This window comes from Coptis chinensis, chromosome 3 (assembly GCF_015680905.1).
Source record: "Coptis chinensis isolate HL-2020 chromosome 3, ASM1568090v1, whole genome shotgun sequence".
In the NCBI taxonomy this organism is placed as follows: Eukaryota; Viridiplantae; Streptophyta; class Magnoliopsida; order Ranunculales; family Ranunculaceae; genus Coptis; species Coptis chinensis.
The window spans coordinates 96,537,463-96,546,184 of NC_141458.1; the positions used below are offsets into that span (position 1 = coordinate 96,537,463).

General features: G+C 37.5%; 1 long non-coding RNA gene across 2 annotated transcripts; it reads right to left on the reverse strand.

Annotated features, from left to right (window-relative positions):
- Nucleotides 1-1,067: 1,067 nt before the first annotated feature.
- Nucleotides 1,068-1,891, reverse strand: LOC147511894 (uncharacterized). Of its 2 annotated transcripts, none has more exons than XR_015217096.1 (5): nt 1,717-1,887; nt 1,543-1,605; nt 1,400-1,458; nt 1,266-1,317; nt 1,068-1,171 (listed from the first exon to the last, which is right to left on the reverse strand). It is a non-coding gene; the product is annotated as an uncharacterized LOC147511894 (long non-coding RNA). The 2 variants fall into 2 exon arrangements; XR_015217097.1 differs by having other exon boundaries at nt 1,070-1,174; nt 1,717-1,891.
- Between the last annotated feature and the right edge of the window lie 6,831 nt (nt 1,892-8,722).

Here is an 8,722-nt window from a genome sequence, read left to right on the forward strand (position 1 = left end):
ATTGTTTTCCCCTACTTGCGGCATCAAAAACTAAGTCAAAAGTTTCTAATAAAAAATAGCAATTCTAGTGAGCTTTGTCCCCTTACATATAATCTAAGGAAAAACCAAAAAACTAATCAAGAGAAGACTTCTTCCATTCTTTTTCATATAAAATACTAGAAAGTTGCACTTTCTCACCTTTCCTCCCACCTTTCGCACCTTCCGCACATTTCCAAACTTTGCATCACCGGGTCTGCATGAGCACTACAAAGTAGAGGAGAAACAACACCAAAGTTCATTACAAGGAAACCAGATTAAGTCTAAAAGAGGTTTTAAGTCTAAAGAGATTTTCAATCGTGCTCTGTAGCTATAGGATCAAGTCCCAAAGACTCGAATCGGAATGAATGCTTATATAATCTATATCTTGTCCCCTCAGATGTCTCACGCATATAGTTCCCTTATAATCTTGTTTATTTCCTCCATCTTCATTGAGTGAAAACACATTAACTGCTGAGTACTTCAACTCTTAAAAATGCACTCATGCACATAACACTCCCTCTTCTGACAAAATTGTAATCATTGGACAGTTAGCATCTCTGCCCTTACGACATTATTACACAAATAAATTTGCTAACAAAGTGAACCCGAAGAAGAGGGGTCCAAATTTTCAGCAGAAAACATTTAGACACAATCACACAAATTTACAACTTGTGTTGAAATCATACTACTCACATTCTTCCACCCTTCTGTTAAAACTTTTAAAAAAAAAAAAAAAAAAAAAAAAGGAGAGGCAGAACTGGAGAAGAGAGTGGAGAGAGGCAGGAGAAGAATAGAGTGGAGAGAGGCAGAATTGAAGAAGAGAGTGGAGAGAAGCAAGAGAAGTAAAAAAAAAAAGTAGGAGAGGAGAAGTGAAGTGAAGAACATAAGAAGAGAGTAGAGAGACGTTGGTGAAGAAAAAAAAAAGTAGGAGAGGACTAGAGGAGAAGAAGTGAAGAAGAGAGTGGAGAGAGGCTGGAGAAGAAAAAGAAAAAAAGGAGTGTAGGAACGTACCTTGAGAGTGGAGAGAAGACACGAGCACCGGAGTGGAGGCGAGATAGTTGAAAGTGAGGAACGATCATCAGTAGAGTTCCCTTAGACATTACAACCCAATGAACTGCTCCCATTCCTATTGAGAATGAACCAATATATAGAGCTGCTGAGTTCAAAGAAAAGGTTTTCAGTGTACTATTAAGTTGAATTTTGACTTGTGGAAATGAACTTATCTAGACATAGTATAGTTCAATTACCAGTGCTAGTCACGGCAAGTGCAGGGACTACTTCAAGTGATAACTCATGGCTCTGTTCCACATAATTATGATGCATTATATTAGGGATCTCAAAGGCAAAAAAGTTAGAACATAAATAATTTTAGCACCAGCACCTTCAAATAGAAGGAAAGAGCAGCTATCAAATAGCAGAGGACCACCCTGTTCTAGAAGTCTACAAGTGCAAATCATCAGGCCTTATATTCATCAAAGAGTGATACTTTAAAATTCTGAGCTAGAGGCTATTACTACCACGTACCACAAGAACGGATCGTTTTCCAGCTATATCGACTAAACTTGCACCAATTGCAGTTACTACGACCTGTAAATCAGTATTAGACACACATCAACTTTGAAGATAAAGAATGGTATGGGTATGGGTATTACAATGAAGGGATCTACTTATAACAAAGTTTAGGAGGTATATATTTACCTGCAGTAGCAAAAATTCCGCTCATATAGAAACATACTCCATTTATTCCTCCAAATTGTAGGCAAACCATCAATGTTCCAACTCCAGATAGAGTGTTACTGCACCTTATATGCTTAAGTCCTATACAATATCCAACTCTTTCACATCCATCAAACAAAAAGTCAGGGTCACAGGGCCACAAACAACTCTTTCACAAAAAGTCATAATAGTAGAGTGTGATTGACCAGAGAGCTTACATGCCCGCACACTTTTTTTACATATTACATCTAAATCCCCACAAATAACAATTTTACATACCTTACTAATTTATATATTAAAAGTGAATAATAAGATCCTAATCTCCACAAGTCATGCTCTAAGCAACCCAATAAAATAGCCAGGAGCAAATACAGTACATATATTGAGGCAATATAGACATCCATCATGATTATAAAGGATGAAACAATAATTTTCACTGTGATTAAAACCTAACCTCAACTCTAAAAAGCTAGTAATCTCCGGTTTTGAATTCTTACCTTGTTTTAGGTTATTTAAGGCTGACTATTATCTGCAGGGTAGCTTCCAAGAACTCTCAAGAATGTAGCAAATTCCTGTCAAAGAACTAGCATTTTAATAGCTTTTACTTGTATCACTCACATGAACAAAGGACGAATTGGAAGAAACCATACCTCTAAATGCCTAAGTGCATTTTGAGAATTGGGATCAGCCATTGAGGCTACAACCATTGAGGCTTCAAAGTCCACATAAAATAGATAGTCGAAGTACACGGATAGTCGAAATAAAGACTTTGAATCAGAGTAGTGTCTCGTGCAAAGCATTGTTCTAATAGGGATTCTACACACAATTGGGTGTACAATGTTCTGTAGAACATAAAATAGTGCAAAATTTAGAGTCTTGCAGCACAAGACAATGTTTAGAGTCTTGCAGTACAAGACAAGAAAATTTAGAGTCTTGCATAGTACAATGTTCTGTACTATGCCACCAAAATCCCAGATCGCAGCACAAGCAGCTGACTATGCAGATCGCAGCACAAGCAGCAGATTGCAGCACAACAATATTCAAAATCATCCATCCTACAAATAAAACCGAAATCCTCATTTCTCCATACAAATGAAGAGTCCAGCCAACAGCCAATAGCTGAAAGAAGTACATTGCATACAAGGGTATGGCACAGAGCAGTCTGCAGATCGCAGCACAAGCAGCTGAGTATGCAGATCGCAGCACAAGCAGTTTAGAAAACTGAAATCCTCATTTCTCCATAATATGAAGTTTCCAACACCGTCTGCAAGGAAGGGGGAAAAGTTGGGTCGGAAAAGTTTGTTGAGATTGGAGGCTGTGAAAATAATCAGAGGTCCTACATGCAACTCCACTCTTCCAACTTTTCTCTGATCCAAGCCCAACTTGCTGGAGTCGCTGAATCGCCTATCTACCAAATAAATGCAGTTGCTTTTGGTGCAATCAGGTAATGCTGGTCATGTACATTACTTGTTCAATTTCAAAGTAGCTCCTACATCCATGATGTAGACCAACCAACTCCACATCATATTATCTCAAACACAATAATCGAAAGAGCAGAACAAAATCTCATTTGTATGTTTAAGCTACTAAGCATATCAAAATGGTCTTTAAAAAGCACATTTCCAGTGGATTTAGTAAGCAAACAAGCATGCCTCATGGCAGAAGCTAGAAGGAATTCAGTTCAGTAATAACAAATGTCATTACTATTTACTAGTCTAGAATATGTTGTTTTAGCAAAGAGATCATTCTAATACCATTCCATACCCCAACCAGAATTTCAACCAATCGAAGTTCATAGACTAGTTCAGCTATTGAAGGATTTAGGCGGTAACTTATGTTTTAAATGTCACCGCAATTTCCAAATTTTACGGACAAGATGATTTAAATATACGATAATGGAGTGTTAATAACTTAAAAAGAAAGCAAGGAAAAGCACCAATTACCTCCTTCCATTGGCCACATCCGTAATTTCAGCTCTAGTAGGCGGACTGACTTGACAAGTGACTCCAAAACCTGTGTTGCCCGGATGACCGAATGTGAGCAGCTCCACATATAGATATAATTTCTTCTTGAATGTCCGCTAGCCTTACCCATCCACATTCTACAAAGAAGATCACCTCGCAATCATAATCCCCAAGGGATTAGGAGACCGCATTGCTGCAACAACAAAAGGGCAATTTCTCAAATGCACTCGGGTCTCAATCTTCAATACAACCCCCAAGTTCCTAAACTTCCACTTCTCCAATTCTTTCAGTAGAACAACAATATCATGAACATCTCGCACAAATGATACCCCAACCATGTGCTTGAGCAAAGAACAAATTCAAGATCCATAAGATCCTTTGGCGTGAGGCCTTCAAACCCGAATTTCGCAAAATACAAATTATCTCATATAAATGCAGTAACGCACCAAGTCAATTTTGGGCTCACCGAAAGAATATACAAGCCAACCGCATTTAGGTGTATAAATTCATTTAAAAGTTGACTAAATTTGCCATTTTACATGGTACCAATGGAATTAATAGAGCATTCTCGATAACGCTTAATAGTGAAAATGAAAAGAAAAAAAATAATATACAGAAAAGATGAAGGTGCTACACTTACATGGTTGGAAACCGAGCATTTATCCAAGAATTGTGAGATGAAGCCGCATGCGGCATCATCTAAGAAATGATATTCAGAAAACGACAATATATGACTCAATAATTCATAAGCGAAACTATAGAGATACGAGAAATAATACTACCCAACTATAGAGATACGACAAAATCAAGTAATGCTAACGCAATCTATATACTAGTGAAACAAGAAGAGTGTAAGTGACAACCGTCTTAACTAATCTAGGCACAGGCAGCTTTTACATTATTCGACAGGCTACAGAAACACCAACAAGAGAAACTAAACTAAGTTACAACATGTTAAGCAAAGACTAGTACACACCTTTAGTTCGAGAATCCCAACGTTTAATGGAAAAAGAGTCCAAGGCTCCACCATCCTCCCTCCTCTTTTATCCGAGCTTGGGACCGGCAATGCAAACCAATTATATTAATTTGCACAGGCGGAGTTAAAAATGGGTTAGGGCTTTCTTCAACCTACTAAGCAAACAAGCATACATACACTGCAATCAAATTTAATAAATAGATATAGTACGAACATATTAAAGTTAATACTCATCCATACCAAAAAAAGACCATAAGTTTGTCAAGTCACTATGACATCCATATTAAACAAAAAACAAATGGCATTCAAAACATAAAGAAGCCAAACCATACTAAAAAATCCCAAGTTCAGAAAGTTTGCATATCCCAAACAACTTATTAAGAAAACGCATCCTTGACTCGAGCCAAATTAAAGGACCTCCAAAGACTAAAGCCATCCAAAAATCTAACTCCATCTTGGGGCCCATCAGTAAACAAGAGCATCACCAACCAAGACTTCCTCTATGTAGACCTTTTTTTCACCTCTCGAGAACTTTTCTGCCATTGCAATCTCCAATGTTGTCTGTCATGACATACCCCTTAGCAACCACTACACCATCCCTATCTAATAAGGATACATTTGGTGAAGAACCAAGCGCCCCGTAAGGAGGATTCAAATTTGCAAACATATTCATCAAGTTTTGTTGAGTCGAAAGTGACGAAACGTAAACTGGAACCGACTTCGGTTTAAATTAGTTAGGCCGCACGGTTGTTGAGTAGTTGATGTTCCATTGTTTTTAACAGCCCTTTAAGTACATCCTGACACAATTTATAGTAACAATTGGTCATACATAATGAAATTGTATGCAAGAAAGCACAAGTGCAAACTGCAAACTCACCTTTAACACGCCTATGACATTAGATAAGGAAGACTTCATCTCATTCATTTCCCCCTTCAACTTCGAATGGATGAAGAGCTTGCTTGCTGCAATAATGCCTTGGCAATACCTGTAACGTTGCAATTGCTTCTTAGACTTGTTGGAACTGATTCCACGTGTTCTACTCCCTTTGTCAGCCCAAAGACTTCAGACAACTCATCATTATCGAAGTCTACTTCCATTACAACCGCCCTCACACCACCCGCTTTGCTTCTTTTTTCTTCTTTTATTAGAAGCCTCCACTTGTTCCTATATGAGTAATACATGCATAAATTATGAGAATGGTATGCAAGTATGCAACATAGCCTATATACAATACCAACACACAGGTAAGTTCAAGCTTCAATGTTATTAGAACTTACATAATGGGTTTGAACGCTCGCTAATATAGTTCCATCACGACACTCATGTCCTTTTTTCCAACTATCTACCCGTCCATGTTTTCTACTAGGATCTTCTTTATCCTACAAAAATAATCCTTAATAGTTGTTAGCATAAGGTGATAAGAAAACGTTAGTACAAGAATAGACACCCTACCATTTTATCCAATTTATGGGCATATGTGCCCCCCCATTAGTATGTCGATATATGTTCTTTTTGGCATTCTCGGCATTCTTTCGTTTCTAGCTCTCACTTCAGCGTACTCATTTTCTCGACAAACGCAGCCCAATGATTTGGATCCTTGCCATCCGGGCATGCTTTGCAATAGCTTCTTCCACGCCCCGCACTTACGCCAAAATCTCTTTCCGAAAGGCATACTTTGATGATCCGAACTTTTGAGGAAAGTCCTTTTCAACTTCTCGCGTGCGCTTCTTGGGAACATTAGGCTCAAATTCTTCCTACATGAACAAAGTGATGTTTGTTCATTTCATATTAAGTAAATTTCCACACATAGGGCTGGACAACATGTAGATATAGGATTGGAAAAACATACTAATTATCAAGAATAATGGATGTTATCATTGAAATTAAAGTACATGTAAACCATACCATTAATTTGTTCCAGACATTATCCTTAAAGCTTCCATCTATTTTTCTCCAATCTTTGTAATGAATTGGAATACGAGCTCGAACATAAACTCCAACCTGGGTATTCAATTTGGCATGGTTAGGACCTACAGCGACGCCATCCTCATTGAACTCTATAGGTAACTTGGTAATCGTTGGTAAAGCTTCCGAAAGCTGAGATGTATGTGAGTCGGAAGTTAAATTATGAGATGGAAGTGGGACTGAACTCGAAAGCTGGGAAGCAGTATGTTGTGATTGACCTGATGACATTATTAAATAGCCTAATATGACAAAAAAATTGTTAGAACAGAGAGGTAAAACTAGGATACCACAAAAAAAAATGACAAAGTTCAAAAGTATACATTTATAAAGACCACTCTTGATAATAAAAAAAACATAACTCTCACCTAATTGCACAAACAAACTTCAAAATAGAAAAAAGTAGAAAATGAGAAGTTCGCATGCAACTAAGAATCTTAAAAATATCTAAGAATCTTAAAAATGTGATAATGCAACTATTACAATCATGTTAGACTTTGCATCAAAGGCTGCAAATTAGGTTGGTCCTCAAGAATAGATTGGAAGTCGGTTGGTGCATCTAGTTCATCAACTCGACTTGTCAATCGCCTAGGTGAATTTATCACTACCCACCAATTAGGATTTCTCAAATCCTTTGAGTAAAATACTTGACTAGCCTCGAAGCAAGAATTGCCCGCTCATCAATATATACTAATCAACACTCTTTAGCCTATTGAGATTAACCATCACCAAATTAGAATCTGGACAAAGTTTACAACCATTGGTCTTGTCCTCCACCTTCACCAATTGCAGTAAAGACAACATGCATCTTTGGATAGTCCAGTCGACTATTATTATCTGTTCGATAACCCCATACCACTTAGTCGATGCATCAATGAGATTTTTGTCCTTCCTACTTGACGAAAATGTAGTGATTGCATTCATGCAAACACCACTGTCTTGTGTAGCAATTGTTTCATCATGCGACCTAGTAGAGAACACAAAACAATTAACACGATACTTTTTATACGTTTTAGCTTTGAACAATGGTCCTTGGACAAATCGCCATAAGTCACAATTTGTGTCTTTTTCAGCCAACAACTGTGAAGTGAAAAAAAAAACGACAATTAGAAAGTTAAAAGTACAAATTGTAATATCCTAGTAAACTAAATACATGAATAGAAGAAAACAATACCTTGTCATATAACCACACAATGAACTCAGTCTGTATCTCCACTTCTGTCTTTGCTATCCCTTTTCTTCTACCACGTGCACTTGCTTGCAAGGCACGATACTCACTGCAATTTGTTTATGCAGTTTGACATGACTATTTATTACGACTTTCTAGACTAGTAATTTCAAGTCAAATGTGTCAAAAAAAGAAATCAAACCTATAATGTTCATCAAGCTTTTCGACGTCTAGTCGAAAAAGAACCCATCTACGGATTTGTATCCATTGTTCCTTGCCTAGGGTCACAGTTTTACCCTCAAGTATAAGCCCCTCATCACAATACTCTCCATCTTCATCTAGTCCCGTGAATTTGGCATGTACTCCATAGCATACCTAACAGATTCAGAAACAATATAGGACTCCGCAATAGAGCCTTCAACATAGCGTTTATTGCTCGGAATATTTTTACACTCCTTCATTGCCCTATTAAAATAAACAAATCCAAAATTGTACTTAGTAGTTTCGATGATAATTGCCATTAAATATGAAATAAAGGTAAAATTGTACATACCGCTTCAAATGGGTACATCCACCTAGGATACACGGGTCCACAAATCAGCCCTTCATCGACCAAATGCACCAAAAGGTGGATGCCGATATCAAAAAGCGGTTGGAAAATACTTTTCCAAAGACACACAATGCCTCTGCTACCATGTATTTGGCAACTTGGATTTCCTTTCGATTAAGACTTTCGAACATAGGAGATTAAAGAATAAGCTAATCGGTGAATAGCTCTACGCGAAATCACGATGTTTTGGAAAAGCGTGTTGAAGCAAAACCGAAGCAAGTAACATATAATCACGTGATAGTCGTGGTGATTTCATTGTAAGCAAACCAGAGGACTCAAAGTGACAACATTTTTAAATTCGACGAAA